The following is a 14,869-nucleotide window of genomic DNA, read 5'->3' as shown; positions in this document are numbered from 1 at the left end:
GCTTCTTTTCAAAAGACAACTCTCTTATCACTCCTTTGCTCAAGGTCTTTTAATAGCTTCATCTTCATAGTCCCAAAGTCCTGAGCCCTGACCTAGGAGGCCTCACCTCTTCCTCCAGTCTATGAGACCTGATTCCCTTGCACTATGTTCTGGCCACAGAGATAGGTGTGTGTGTGTGTGTTTTAAAGATTTATTTATATATCACCTCCCCTCTTTTTTTTTTTTCTTTTTTTTTTTTTGTACTTGCTGTTTGCTCTCTATGTCCATTCACTGTGTGTTCTTCTGTGTCTGCTTGTCTTCTCTTTAGGCAGCACCAGGATCCGATCCTGTGACCTTCTGGAGTGGTAGAGAGGTGCTCAGTCTCTTGTGCCACCTCAGCTCCCTGGTCTGCTTCGTCACTTATTGCCTCTCCTCTGTGTCTCTTTTTGTTGCATCATCTCACTGCACCAGCTCTTCATGTGGGCCAGCACTTCTGCACCACCCAGCGTTCCCTGAGGGCCAGCTCGCCTTCACCGGAGGCCCCAGAAATCGAACTGTAGACCTCCTATATAGTAGATAGGAGCCCAATTGCTTGAGTCACACCCACTTCCCCCGCCACAGAGTTTTAAGATTTCTTTCACAAGCCAAACTACTTTCTGCCTTGGCACCTATTCTGCCTGGAAGACTTCCTACCCATCTGGAATCTAGCTCTGAGTTTTCACTGCATGGATTTGATCTAGGCTCCACTATTTAACCATCCATGTGAACAAACTTCTAGAGGCATCAATTTACTTATCTGTAAAAAAAAAAAAAAGGCGGTGTGGGGAGATAATAGTATTTATCTGACTGGATTATGATGAGGACTAAGTAAGACCATGTTTGTAATCTTGTCATTAAGCAGAGCCTGACGTTTAGTACATGTTCAATAAATGTTAGATGTTAACATTGACACTATTTCCTTCTGTAACCCCAACAAGCATAGATAGTACCCTCTATTTAATAGATTCTGAATGTGGGAAGCAGACATATCTGCCATCTCAAGCAATTGGGCTTCCGCCTACCACATGGGAGTTTGGGGTCGGTTCCCAGTGACTCCTAAAGAGACAACTAGCAGACGGAGAGCACACAGGAAATGGACACCCAGAGCAGATAGCAATCTCAGTCAATGAGGAGGGGGAGAAATAAAATAAATCTTATTCCCTTTATTGCCCTTGTGGAAGCAAAACATCCCTAAGTAAGAGGCTGTGGGACAGGCTGAAGCAGGGAAGACAAAGACACAACAAAGCGAAAGAACAAACGGCATACGCTAAAACCAAGGGAAAAGACAACACAGTAATGCACTTTTTTGCCTTGTGCTAAAAATTTATGTATCTTCCTATTTTCCACTAAACAGTCTTTCAGGTGGAGACTGAGATGAGAGCCCTAAACATCCGCAAGGTTGTGACTTTACGGGAGTAGAGGCTGGGAAACAAACAGGTGCGAACTCATTCAGTTATGATGCTGGGTGCTCAAGATGGCAGGCACACAGTGGGTTTATGGAACAGTTAAAGAGGGTGCTCCATCTTCTGAGGCCTCCAGAAGATTCCACGTGGACACCATTGGCTGCTTTTAGGCCTGCTCACTTTCATGCAGTCACAACAAATCCTCAACCTCACTGGTAATCAAGACAGCATGTACACCCATAGGAAACAATTAGACACTGTGCTCCAAAAGCCTTAAAAAGGTCTTTGGTATTTAACCTGGCCATTCAGGAGAGTAAATCCTAGAGACAGAAATGAAAAGATTTATGAACACAGCAATTCTTACCTGTGCTGATTTTGACAGTGAAAACTGATAACCTAAATAAATATTCAGCAACCCTGCTTGTAGCTCATGGATACTATAGGGTATTGGGTGGCTATTAAAAGCGAGGATTTTCAAAGAATGTTCAGCATTTTTTTTTTTTTAAGGTACGGGAGCCAGGGATCGAAGCGAGTCCCTCGTATGTGGGAAACTCGTGTTCAACCACTGAGCCACATAATAAGAACTTTTTGAGACCCTACTGCATAACAGAAAAAACTCACAATATAATGCTAAGCGAAAAAAGAAAAAAGAATCCAAAATCTCTATAGCACTTATCTATATGGAGCTTCACTCAAGCCAGGTAGAAATGACAAAAACGACAATTTTCCAGCAATTAGTAGCTGGCTAGGGCGATGGGAAATCCTCGCTAAAGGTTTCCAAAGGCCTGGAGTTCTTTCCCTAGAGTCTCTCGTGTCCCCAGGACTGGCCTGTCACTCAAATGGGCCTTAGTTTCCCGATTTGCCAAATGAGGAGGCTGGACTATATAATCCCTAAAGCGACTCGAACCTTCTAGGAACGAAATACACAAGCTGGGCGGGTCTCAATTAGCATGTACCATTGTCAGGTCTTCCTTTTCTGGCTTCATTTGGAAAGGCCGAGTTGGGGAGCAAAGATGAACTGATAAGCATTTGAATTGGAAACTCAGGAAAGGCCTCCAATGGGGCAATCGAAGCGGAAAGGGAGAAGTGAAGTGTGGGTGGGGGTGGGTGGGGCGGGGGGTCCGAGAGAGCAGATTCTGAGAATACGATCCCGCAACCAGATACCTCCGAGGCGGGCCCCGCAGATGGCCAGGACACCCTCTCCGGGCTGGTCCCTCGGGAGCCAGCGGTCGCTCGGTTCGCCCTCGTCCTCGTCTTCTGGTCTCAAGTGGGAGGGACCCAGGCTCTGCTCCGTTCCTTACACTACTCAGGGACCCAGAGAGGCGAGGGCGCCGCGCAGCTCCGCCCACGCGCCCGGAGCTCTCGGGAATTCGGGGGGAGGGGACGCCAAAGGTCACCGCAGCGGAGACCACCGGGCCGTTTGCAGCCTTTCAAGCCTAATCAGAGCTCTAAATCGGAGGCCATTTAATTGACCTTGTAATTTCAGATCGATTCGCAAATTTAACACACGTTGCGCACCGGCTGCGGGCATCACGCAGCCTTGAAGGCGGCGCCGCGGCGAGCGCGGGTGCCGACCATCCTGGCCCGCGTCCCCCGCGCGCTCGCGTCCAATCCCGGAACAGACAGCGCTCCGCCTCCTCTCAGCAGAGGGCGAGGGCCCCTCCAGCCTCGCCCCCGCCAGGGTTCGGTGAGGCCGGTGGGACCTGAGTCTCGTAGTGGGTGCGTGGGCGCCCCGCCTGCACCCCGCCCAGCCGGATCCGCGAGGTGCGCGCCTGCGTTCGCCGCTCGCAGGAGGGTGGAGAGGGGCGAACGCCCTTCCTGCCGCCCTCGGGCCCCTTTTCCGACCTCCAGGGAAGGGGGACAGGATTTGGAGAAGAGCGAAAACCAGGGTTTTAGAAATAACTTGACCCCCTCGTGGTACAAAAATTACATCGCGGAAAATTGCTGGGCCGTCCAACCACTTAGATAACCAGTTTCCGTCCATCCAGATGATCTTTATAGTTGATTTTTTTAAAAAGAAACTTGTAAAGTTGCTTTCCCCCACCCTCATTAAATAAATGGTGAGCATTTCTTTTCGATCTTTCTTTCTTTTTTTCTTTTTTTTTTTTTTTTTAGGAAGTACGGAGGATTGAACCCAAGACCTCATACTTGCGAAGGAGGCCCCCAACCACTAAGCTACACCCGCTCCCCGGTGAGCACTTCTTTTCATCTTTAAGTATTTTCCCAAAACATACTTTAAAACGTGTGTGTAACATTCTACTGAAAGAATGCACCGTGATTTAGAATCACTCGCCCCTCGTTGGTCATTTAGGTAGCTTCCATTTTCAGTGTTATTGATAACTGTGCCAAATTCCGTGGACAGACATTTATTTGCCTACATTTCCGGTTGGTTTCCCTTAGAATAAGTTTCTAGACGCGGACTGCCGCGATCAGACCTAGGTAAGGAGGGGAAAGGCTTAGGTGGGCTCAGGTCTGCTGACGATAGCACAGCGACAGCACCGTGACCGAGACTGCAACAGTAGCTACTGTTATTACTTTCTTGATTTACCCTGTTGCCCCCCACCCCTTCCCCAAGAATTATTATTCAGAGGTTCCCTGGATAAAGCGGGTCTGATTTCACCTGACGGGCGGTGGCCAGAGGTTTCCCAGGTAGGGAAGACTTCGGTCGAGTGACCCGGCGTCGGGGGTGGGCGTTCGGGAGGCGAAGAACACAGGTGGGATCCAAACCAGTTAGTGCGCCGAGGCCCCGCCCTGGGGGCACGCAGGACCCCGGCCCGCCCCACCCCCGCGCGTGGGCGTGGCGAGGCCTCGGTGCGAGGGGTCGCGACAATGGCCGTGACGACGCAAGGCCCCCTTCCGAAGGCCCCCTTCCTAGCCTCTTCGCCTCTCCCTAAGCCCACACCCGCAGGCGTGTCCCCCACCCCGCGGCCGCCGAGGCCCCCGGGCGCGGGTGATGGGACGACCCCACGCGCGGGCTCGGCTGGCTCGCTGGAGAGGGGGCGGAGGGCCTGGCCACTGACGACGCGCCGGGGGGAGAACTGAGCGCGGCTCCCCCCGCCCCCAGGGCCGCGGGCGTCCTGTATCCAGTTGACCGGCTCCTGGTAAACTCCGGCCGCCCAGCTCAGCGCCCTAACGCGGGAGGCCGCGCTGCGCTCTCCTAACCTGGGAGGCGCTAGAGACGGGACCGTCTCAGTGCTCTCTACCTGCGCGCTGCAGGGCGGCGACCCGTTCCTTTTGGTGGTCCCTTTTCTCCTGTGTTTTGGACACCAGAGAGGTCCAGACTCTCTTTTCTTGATGGGGCATAGCTGAAGGTCTCAAAGCAGACAGGCAGGCACTTTTCTCATGCTAGTTCTTTTTAGTTTCTCTAGCTGGTAATGGGAGCGAAGGGTTGAAGCCTTGAGGTCACACCTGGTGCATACCACCTGGCATTTTGCGTTTTCTTTTCATTCGCTTAAGTCCAGTTTTCTTGTATCTATCCCTCACTACTGGGCAAACTTCTTGAATTTCATTATGTTGGGTCCTTGATGGATTATATGTATTCATAATCTGCCCCACTTGTGTATTACTCCTTGGGCAAGAGGTGTAGCTAGGAGTGAAATGCCCATGATCGCCCTACCAGGCAATGGGCTGGTCCGTGCCATTTGAGCCGTCATCGGGGGACCCTGCTGAGTAATGCTGGGAGTAGCAGGACATATGGGTAGATCATTTCCTCTACCTGCGTCACTGTGCTTCATCCACCTAAACTCCACATTCTCTAAGTCTCAGTTTAACCTTCACTTCCGGGAAACTGGTTCTGATCTTTACATGTTGACTGGAAAACAAAAATCCTCACAAATCCCATTGTTGACTAGATTAATTAAAATGGAAAAAAAAACCACAATCTATATCAGATGTACTGTTAGCACGAACATGAACTATGCCTCTATTACGCAACCAGTGAGCTAAAGTGAGCTAGAAGGATTGGGACAAGAGGTGGTTGGAATAAAGAAAAGCTTCATAGAAGAGAGAGGTTGTGAATGAATAGAATTTTGGAGCAGCTGAAGGATACTATTCAAGAAAAGGGAAAAAGCCTTATTAGGCCAATTTTTTTTTTTTTTTTACAAAGATTAAGGTGTGGGAATCGGGAAAAAAAAAACCAAGCAGTAAGTAAAACCTAAGGGTTTCTTATGTTTTATTTTCAAAATTTTGGAAGCGTTGTAATAAATACAAAAAGATTGGTAAGTGCTGTATATGTTAGCACAAAAATGCAAATTGAGAAAGAGGTGTCTGCTTTATTTTAATTGTTTGATTTGAAAGGTCTAGGGAAGCATGTCAGGTTGAACCCCGATGTTTCTGTCAGTTCCCTCGTGCAACCCCCCTAAAATGATACTAAAAAAGATAAAAATCTATAAAGACCAAGGGAAAGGAAATGAGATTGGATGGAAAGATTCTGACAAAACTTTGGAAACTGGAAAGCAGATGGTCAAGTGTTAACCTTAAATTACCCCTTTGAACCATTTTTAAGTGTATACTTCTTCAGTGGTATTAATTACATTTATTATGTCATACTACTTCACCACCATCTATTACCTTTTTCATCACCCCATACAGAAACTGTACCCATTAAGCAATTACTCCCCATTCCCTCCAGCCCCTGGCAATTACTCCTCTACTTTTTTCTCTATAGATTTGCTTATTCTAGATATTTCATGTAAGTGGAATCATAATTTATTTGTCCTTTTGTATCTGGCTTATATCACAGCAATTCTTCAAGGCTCATGCATGTTGTTGCATGTCTCAACTCCATTCCTTTTTATGGCTGCATCAGAGTCCATCTATTGTTTATCCATTCACCTGTCAATGGACAATTGGGTGGCTTCCGTCTTTGGCTTTTGTTAACAGTGCCGCTGTGAACACTGGCATACAGGTATCTGTCTGAATGCCTATTTTCAATGTACCTATTTTCAATTCAATATGTACCTAGGAGCAGTATTGTTGGGTCTAAGGGTAGCCTATTTTTAAATTTTTAAGGGACTCTACATTGACTTTTTTTTTTAAAGGAGTTTCCGGGGATTGAACCCAGGACCTTGTACATAGGAAGTGGGTGCTCAACCGCTGAGCTACACCTGCTTCCCTACATTGACTTTTTAAATCATGTCCTTGTATTATTTTGTTTTGAATAATCATTTAAAAAGGAAGGACTGGACCTTCTTTGCTCCTGAGTCTGTTGGTATAGAGATATATATGCCATATTCTTGTCATTTAAAACACTCCTTGGTATCTGGATCATGTCTTCTTTCTGTCCCTCCCTCACATTCCTTTCTTCCTTTTTTTTTTTTTTTAATATCAAACGCCCCTTTCTCTGTCATTGGTCTTTTTTATTGATCAACTCTAGTGGCTTTTTTTTTAAAGCTTATTACATAAATGACTTCTCTTTTTATCTTTATTAATTACTGTCCCTTCTTTTGGGGGGTGCACTTATTTTATGAATCTGCACCCTGTTTGTTTTCAGTCTTGAATCAGGGACAGTCCAAGCAGGAAAGTGGCTTGCTTGAAGAGGCTTTAAAATAGGAACTAGTGGGGAAGTTGTGGGCAGGGCTTGGGGTTCCTGAACCACCACCACTACCACCGCCAGCCTGGAGGGGTTGACGTGCAGCAGCCCCGCAGAGAGGATCCGGGCGTAAACCCCATCTCCTGCACCTTTCTCCCTCTGAATTTGCCAACAGTGCGTGAGCCCTCCTGGGGGCTAGAGGCTAGGGGAGCTACTTGGAGCTACTTTGTGCAGTCGGGAAGTGTCATTTTCTTGAGGCACCGAGCAGCATGGAGGAAGGGAGAGTGCGTGTGGAGTGTCCAACAGAAGGCTTTCAGCACACTCTTTATAATAAAAGCAATGAAGACTATACATTTCCCTCTAAGTATTACTCTGGCCAAATCCCATGTTTTATTTTTATTAGTTTCTCACTGGCTTGCAATTTCCTCCTTAAAGTGGGAACTTTTTAGAACAACAGGTTAATATTTCAAGAGTTGTTTGTTGAAATGGTCTTCCTTTTGGTTATTTCCTAACTTTAGTACATTATGATCATTGACTGTGGCCTGTATGATTTCTAGTTTGGGGAATTCATTGAACTTTTTTACTGGCCTAATAAATGACTAATATTTGCAAATACTCATAATGAATATTTTTTGCTTGGATTAAAAAAACCTATATAGACTATTCAAGATTGTTCATTGAACCATGTTATTTAATCATGACATGTTTTTATTTTTGTATATATTGGATCTGTTGATTTTTGAGTTAATAGCTTAAAATCCTTCACTCTGTTGTGCGTTCAGCAATTGCTCCTTCTCGCTATCAGGTTTTACTATAAATATTTTGAATCTATGTTGTTAGCTACATAAAGGTTCCTGACTTGTATATTTAGATCTTTTATGGATATGAACAATCCCTCTTGTCCCTTTTAATGCCTTTTGCCTTGAATTTTAATTTGTCTAGAAATAGTGTTCTATCTGCTTTAGTTTTTATCGATTCATTTGGCAGATCTTAAAAATCTTTTTTTCTTTCTTTTCCTTTCTTCCTCAAAGATTTATTTTATTTATTTTCTCTCCCCTTTCCCCCCAACCCCCACCAGGTCATCTGTTCTGTTGTGTCCACTCACTGTGTGTTCTTTGTCCTCTTGCATTCTCAGCAGCACCAGGAATCTGTGTCTCTTTCTGTTGTGACATCTTGCTGCGTCAGCTCTCCGTGTAGGTGGTGCCACTCCTGGGCAGGCTGCCCTTTTTTCACACGGGACAACTCTCCTTGAAGGGCACACTTCTTGCGCGTGGGGCTCCCCTATGCGTGGCATGGCACTCCTTGTGCACATCAGCACTGCGCATGGGCCAGCTCATCACACAGGTTAGGAGGCCCTGGGTTTGAACCCTGGACCTCCCATATGGTAGGCAAATGTTCTATCAGTTGAGCCACATCCTCTTCCCTTCCTTCCTTTTTTTAATATTTGGTTTCATTTTGCTTTTGTCTTTTATTACACTCCGAGTAAGAAAGAAGAACAGTGAATCTGATCATGATTTCTGTATTTTCTGTATTCCCCCAAATTGTGTTAAGATCACTTTAATTTAATTTAATTTAATTCTGCCCCCTTTCTGTTCTGTTCAGATAGCTCTGCTCTCTGTTTCTTACTAAGAACCCCATCCTACAAGGGTGGAGAGGCAGAGCCATCATTCAGGAGGAACTAGGAGCTTCTACACTCAGAATTTAGAAACAGCTTAAATAGAGCTGAGCAAAGCTCATTTTGATAAACTTAATTTTTATGTGTTTTTTAGTTTTGAACCCTAGTTTGAGTTGTTGCAAATGAAAACCACATGAAAAATCCATGAGTTGCACTTGAATGGTCTTATACAATATGGTCATCTAGTGAAATCTAGACAGGAATAATGAAGTTGTTTAGAAGCTTGTCAATAGGTGAAGATTGTGAAAATCATATTCCTCTTTATACCTCAAGCTGTAAATAAGTTAAAATCATCTATATCCTTTCAATTTGGTCAGATGAATATTTGTTTTTGTTGTATTCTTAAAAGAGCTGATACTTATTCTATTTCTTTTAGTCTAGTTCTACTCTAAAAACTGTTTCCTTAATCGACTACACCTGCCATTCCAAAACTAGAGTTTGGCGTTCTGGTTTTGTTATATGCTCTTGAATTAACTTTATTTTTTTAACATTTATTTATCTATTCTCCTTCCCCCTCCCCCCTCCACTCCATACATCCCTTCATTGTTTTGCACCTGTTGTCTGCTCTCTGTGTCCATTATTCTGTGTCTGCTTGTATTCTCTTTAGGCAGCACTGGGAACTGATCCTGGGACCTTCCGGAGTGGGAGAGAGGTGCTCAATCTCTTGCACCACCTCAGCTCCTATGTCTGCTTTGTCTCTTATTGTCTCTCCTCTGTGTCTCTTTTCGTTGTGTCATCTTGTTGCTCCAGCTCTCTGTGCGGGCTAGCACTCCTCTGCACGGACCAGCACTCCCCATGGGCCAGCTCTCTGCAAGGGCCACCTCACCTCACCAGGAGGCCCTAGGAATTGAACGCTGGACCTCCTATATGGTAGACAGGAGCCCAATCCCTTGAGCCATATCTGCTTCCTTTGAATTAACTTTAGATGATTTACCATGTAGCATCTTTGGTATATTCCCTCAAATTCTAGATTGTATTTTTCTTTCCCTTTTGTTTTCTCCTTCTTTCTAGATATTTTCCTTTTTTCTTTTCCTTTTTGCAAAATCACACCCTCTGTACAGAAGTACTTTCATTCTTTAGTCTCACTGAGCAATTTTGTTTACTGGACGAGAAATGCAAAAATATTGAAAAGAAAATATTTTGTCTAAAAGAACTTACAACAGAGTTGGTGATCTGTAGTTTGAACTAGTTTATTGGAGATTTAATCAAAATATTTTCTTTGTTTTGGGCATAAGTTTTAAGAAAATGTGTGATCTTGGTTCTTTTTTCATCATTTATCTGGTACACATTTCTAGTTTCATTTCCCTGCAGTGCCTTTGAGTAAATGGTAGTTACTGATTGAAACATTTGCTCTAACACATGCAAAAGGCTTCTTACTAGAAATTGATTTGTTGATTTTTAAAATGCCTCTTAGAATAAGAATCCCCATTAAATTTCATATTGGAAAAAGAAGCAGTATGTATGATTGACATCACCAGGAGTGTCTGTGTGCTGCATATGTACAGTTTTTTCTAGTCATTATATTGAACATGCTTCATTTTTTAAGAGTATGACCTTGAGTTGTCATTGCTTTAGAAAACATGGACTGGTGAGGACATCCATTAATGTCCTAGAACAAATGCTGTACAGAATCCCCAAGGGAGATGGGGATTTTACTGGTCTCTGGACACAGGAATCCATTTGTTGGAACATATGCTGAGTGTGATGAGCTGTAAAATGAAGTTAATTTCTGTGCTAGGCCAAACTAGGTGAAAGATTGAGCAACTGGGTAATATAAGGGCTGCGTATTCTTCAGAGGGAAAAATCACAGCATTTTTTTATCAGATATTTTCACACTTTCTTTTCAGTTTATTTGACAAGGCCATGAAGAATAATAAAGAGGAATAAAATCTAAATAAGAGCTCCAAATCAGTATCTAGTAAGCTTGTTATTATGAAATCTTTCATTTCAGGCAGAGGAGTAAAAGAAAAGAGGACAGTACCTTATTGCTAAAAGTACTTTGTAAGTGAAAAAACTATAATATCATTCTTGTGAGTTCCCATAACTGAGAAATTTTGAACACATGAGTTGGAATTTTCTGTATTTCATTTATGGTGCCTGATTATCAGAGCAGAAATAGTATAACATTTTTGTTTTGTATTTTCCTCCTGTGAATAAATTTTGCTGAATTTTGGGGGGAGAGGTGGTATTTTACTAGATGAGACTTTCTGTAAGTTAAAGTTTTTCTATTATTTTCCATGTACAGTTTTCTTTTTTTAAAACTGCTGTTTACAGTTGCCTCCGATGTTTTTAAACACAACACTGTCTTAAAAGCAAACTGTGAATTTTTATCGTGCTTTCCACTTTGCCAACCACACAGTCATTAATTATTTTGTAAGTAGAATATTAGTTTTTATATTATCCAGTATGGTAATAGGGCTTGGAGAATTTTAAACTGTTGTATTGACCTTTTGACCTTCCTGTACATTTTGTGGAAACCACTTATTTTCACACAGGATGGTATGTTAATGAAGGGTGCAGACAATGGCTACAGATAAAATTAATTTTATGATTTTGGACAAAATACTTAACTTCTCTGAGCTTAGTTTCCCATTTATAATAAAATGGGGATAATAATTCCTGTCACATCGGCTTTTTTGTGAGATTAAATAAGATATTGTATGATAAGTACTTTGTAAAATATGTGGTTCAAATACAATAGCATCTTTTCTCATTAATTGTATGATTGATGTTAAGTACTTCCTGAAAATAGAATTATGGTGGGTTTTTTTAAATTTTAAACACCCTTACTAAAATTTTACTTACAAAAGGCAATATTTTCTAAAGGCAGATGTGTTGTTATTATCTTCACTGTACAGATGACAAAACTGAAGCATAGAGAGAAAAAATAATTTGTCCAAGTGTAGGGGAGAGCTGAGAACCTAAAACAGAGGCCTTTTTATTTTCATTAAAAAATTTATTAAAAATTTTATTTTTATTAAAAAATTTTTAAATAGGTAAGACATTCACATGTATATCTTAAAAATAAAGTATACATATAAAATATTTATTTAAAAGTATACAGTGAAATGTCTTTTTCCTCCCTCTGCTAAGTGTCCCTTCCCAGATTCTCAGGGGTCCTTCCAGAATTTCTTTATGCATGTGCAAGCAAATACAGATGTTTGTCCTATTAACTCCACATTATTTTCCATATGAACTTTTTTTATTGATCAAAATATCTTCAAAACCTTTTCAAATGAGAACATGGAGAGCTTTCTCATTCTTTTTTGGATGGATATAGTGTAGTTTATTTAGCCTATCTCAAATTGATCACTGTTGTTTCTTTGTTATCTATAGCCCAATAATCTTGTTTATACTTGTTTTGCGTGTGTCCTATAATATCTGTTGGCTAAATTTGCCAGATGTGGTTAAATGTTGTGCCAGTTTATACCTCCTACTCAAGAATGGCCATGTTTAGAGTTCTGCTAACCTGATAGGTGAAAAATGTTATCTCAGGGTAGTTTGACTTTGCATTTCTCTTATTCCTGTGAAGTTGCAGAGCCCAGGGCCTCCAGGAACCCTAGTTCAAGGAAATGACTTTTATGATCCCCTTCTTTTTTTCATTTTTCATTTTTATTTTATTTATTTATTTTTCTAAATTTTTTCTTCCCCACCCCTGCCCTGCTGTTTTTGCTGTCTGTGTCCATTCACTATGTGATCTTCCATATCTGTTTCTCTTTTTGTCTTCTCTTCTTGTCTTTCTCCTCTAGGATTTCCTGGGATTTGATCCTGGGGACCTCTGATGTGGAAAGAGGTTCCCTATCAATTGCGCCACCTCAGTTCCTGGTCTCTGCTGTGGTTCACCTTGACTCTACCCTTCGTCTCTCTTTTGTTGCATCATCATCTTGCTGTGTGACTCAATTGCGTGGGCACTGACCCACCACATGGGCACTCAGCTTGCTGCGCGGGCACTCGGCTCACCATGCGGGCAGTGGCTTGCTACGCAGGCACTTACCCAGGCATTTGGCTTGCCACATGGGAACTCGTGTGGGCACTCGGCTCGCCGCGTGGGCACTGGCTCACCATGTGGCCACTCGTGGACACTCAGCTCACCACGCAGGCACTCGTGTGGGCACTTGCACAGGCACTTGGCCTGCCACATGGGCACTGGCTCACCATGTGGGCACCCGTGGGCACTCAGCTCACCACGCAGGCACTCGTGTGGGCACTCGCACAGGTGCTCGGCCTGCCGCGTGGGCACTGGCTCACCATGTGGGCACTCAGCTCACCACGCAGGCACTCGTGTGGGCACTCGCACAGGCACTTGGCTCACCATGTTGACTGGGCACTCGGCTCACTGCGCGAGCAGATGGCTCACTATGTGGGCACTTGGCCCGTCACGTGGGCACTGGCTCGCTGTGCAGGCATGCTCTCTCCTTCTTTTTCACCAGGAGGCCCCAGGGATCGAACCTGGGTCCTCCCATATGGTAGGCAGAGGCCCTATCACTTGAGCCACATCTGCTTCCCAACGATCCCTTTCTAACATCTCACTTAAAAATGACTGGACTCTAAACATAAGAAAGAAGAAGAAAAAATGTCTGGACTCAAAGTTCCTGTTACTATTATTTCAGCCAAAAAAGGATGTCACAGTCCCTGGCCTCCTGTAAACTCACAGAGATAACATGAAGTGAGAAAGGGAAATTTTTGCTTGGTGGGTAGAAAGCGTTTGTGAAGAAAAACTAATAAAAATAAATAAAGAAATGAAGTGAGAGTTAGAATCCCCACCAGAGAACTAGGTGGAAGGGAGCTAATCTCCAGCCTCACAAGGTGCCTGAGTCTGGGAGTGGCCTAGATGGTCTTGTGACCTCAGCCAAGGTCATCAGCAGCCCACTGGTGAACAGTTTGTAGATTTGTTGAGCTCTAGCCCTTGGATACAAATGGTGCTCCATGATAGATATTCCAGTTAAATGTTTAATGATGATTTAGCTACATAAATCATTTAAATGTGAATAAAATCCCTCTGGAAAAGTGACCCATATAGAGAGCATGGATTTGTGCACCCACATCACCTCCAGTATTTGCAAATTCTTTGTACAGTCACTATAGCTTTAAGACGTGTCCCTCAGTGTTTACCTTCCCAACAGACTGCCTTCCCCCGGCTCCACCTCTAGAAAAATTGAAACCTACCATTGCTGGATTCCCTTACAAACATCCCTGCTGAAGGGTCGCTCAGGTGAAGCTTGAACAACTACCTCCCAAGGCAGCCTGTTCTAGCTCTATGGCACTTAGGCTGTTGGAAAATTCTTCATACCGAGTTGAAATGCTCCCTGGAAGCTTCCCATCCATGGATGCCCAAGTTTGACACTTGCCAAACAAAGAGTGGAAGTCTATTCTTCATATATTTTGCAGAGCACTACTGTGTCTCTCCTGAGATTTTTCCAAATTCCCCCAACCTTACATCTTCAACCATTTTTCAGGTAGCATTTAGTTATTAATATTAAAATGATTTAGGAGACGCTTGCCCATTTGTGGAAAAAAAGACTTGGGATTTGTGGATAATTGTTTCAATGTGTATTCATACATTTATTAAACACGTTTACATGCATTGCACCTTCTTAGGTGCTTAAGAAGAAGAAAAAGGAGTAGGAATTCCTGCCTCTGGGAAATTTAAAATTTATCTGAGGGTACAGTTTACACACACAGCAGACAATATGGCTACAGTATAACTCAAAGCAGGATATGATTATGAAAAGCATGCCCTCAGCAAACGAGAGCTCGGTTCTGGAAAGCCGGCTCAGAGACTGTGGAGGGAGGGTTGTGGACAACCTAAGGAGGTGGGCTGTCTTCAGCAAGCTGCACTTTGAAAGACTGAATTCGTGCATACGCCTTACGGGTAGACTATGGTCAGATAAATAGGCTCCTCACCCAGAAAGCCTTGAATGCCCGAATGAGGGATTTGGATTTTTTATCCTGAAAACAAGGAAGAAATATTGAAGGCTTTTGGAAAGAACAAAAGAAAAGCTGTGTTTTAGGATGCTTCGTCTGAAGATAGATTATGTTGGCCTAGAGAACCGGAAACAAGGCATTTAGGAATAAAGATGGCCCCAAAGCTAGACATGTGAGTTCCAATCAAAACTCAACCAGTTGGGTGCCCACCTACCACATGGGAGGTCCTGGGTTTGGTTCCTGGTGCCTCCTAAAGAGGACAAGCAAGACAGTGAGCTGATGGGCTGGGCTGGTGTGGTGAACTAATGCAATGAGGAG

The sequence above is a fragment of the Dasypus novemcinctus genome, chromosome 14 (assembly GCF_030445035.2).
Source record: "Dasypus novemcinctus isolate mDasNov1 chromosome 14, mDasNov1.1.hap2, whole genome shotgun sequence".
In the NCBI taxonomy this organism is placed as follows: Eukaryota; Metazoa; Chordata; class Mammalia; order Cingulata; family Dasypodidae; genus Dasypus; species Dasypus novemcinctus.
The sequence above is the reverse complement of the archived record's forward strand: the minus strand, read 5'-3'. Positions refer to the sequence as shown.